The sequence below is a fragment of the Microtus ochrogaster genome, chromosome 8 (genome assembly GCF_000317375.1).
Source record: "Microtus ochrogaster isolate Prairie Vole_2 chromosome 8, MicOch1.0, whole genome shotgun sequence".
Lineage (NCBI taxonomy): Eukaryota > Metazoa > Chordata > Mammalia > Rodentia > Cricetidae > Microtus > Microtus ochrogaster.
In genome coordinates this window covers 1350532-1351894 of record NC_022015.1, presented here as the reverse complement: position 1 = coordinate 1351894, position 1363 = coordinate 1350532, and the positions used below count along the sequence as shown (strand labels likewise).

The 1363-nt window shown below is 43.7% G+C and overlaps 1 pseudogene; it reads right to left on the bottom strand.

The window, feature by feature from the left end:
- Positions 1 to 1153: 1153 nt before the first annotated feature.
- LOC113456580 lies at positions 1154 to 1291 on the bottom strand (annotated as a pseudogene).
- Between the last annotated feature and the right edge of the window lie 72 nt (positions 1292 to 1363).

The following is a 1363-nucleotide window of genomic DNA, read 5'->3' as shown; positions in this document are numbered from 1 at the left end:
TTAAGTGATTTATTCCAACGCCATGTGGGAAAAGGAAAAGAATTTCAGTCATGCAGATTAAGGCTTTGGAGGCTATTAAGTTCGGTCTGGGATCTGAGGGGCTGTATTAGATCGCAGGCAGCCTAGAAAAGCAGGTATGCTGTCTGGATGCTTTTCTGGGCTCTGTCTGTATCTAATGGTTCTGCTGAACTTCCCTCTAGGCTCCGGAATACTAGCGATTGCCGTCTGCCTCTGGCTTCTGCTGTGTCATAGCTACTCGTCAGAGCATTTCCTCTGTGTACCTTCCAGCGTCTGACTCTGTTATTAGCGACTTATTATCTGGGTCTCAAATCCAATCTTTGGAAGAGGAAATTTGATTCTTCTGGTTAATTATTATCATTCCTATCGAACAATCCTCTGGGAGAGCCTGAAGAGGCTAGAGAAGGTCAGCTGGACGTCACAGTGAACAGCGGTCTCTGCTTAGAGCAAAGATGGAGCTGAGTAGGCTGCATGCTTGCCTAGTGTGTCTGAAGCCTGGGGTTCGCGCACCAGAACTACAGAAAACTGGGAGTGGTGATGCATGGCTGTAGTCCTAGCATTTACGGGGTGAAGAGACTTGAACTTTGGGCCTCAGGAATGCTTGGGGAGAGCTCTGGTGTATGGGGAGCTATGCTCCCATCTGAGAAATGATTTCACGGCCCATGACAGGTCTAAGTCATAAAAGTTTTCAAAAGATCATGTGACATCTTTTTTTCAGCTTTATCCATTTCCTCTTAATGAAGTCACTGATCTGATTAAGAAGGACTGAACTTGGAGTTGATTTTTACAAAAGAGGAGGGTTTGCAAAAAAGCATTTGCATCATCTCATCCAAGACAGCCATGTCAGACTCAACTGTCATTCTTCCCAGCGAACTGGGCACAGTGCTTCAATGCCTGTGATTCCAGCACTTGGGAGTTAGAGCTGGGAGTACCTGCGACACATCTCCTGCCTAGGCCTTCCAGATACTCAATTTACGGGATTATTTTTTTAATTAAACAAAGAAACTTGTGTTTGTGTGCTTGCTTTATTATTATTATTTTATTTATTGCATGTAGGAACCGAACGAGGCAAATCACTTTGTTTGGCCCTAGGCAAGTGTCTTTTTATTTATTTATTTTGTTGTTTTTTTATTGAGGAGGCAGTGCCCCACTATCACAAATTATGCAGTCGAGTTTCCTGCATTTGGGATCAGCACATCAGAGCACAATGGATAAACCTCACTCTGAGAAAACTACCTTCTTGATCATGGTATATCCCCTGCTAGTTAAGAATCTTTGGTCTTCATCTAACCAGTTTTGGAAGCTTTCTGATTTTGACAGTGTCTCTCAGCACAGAGTTGGTCTT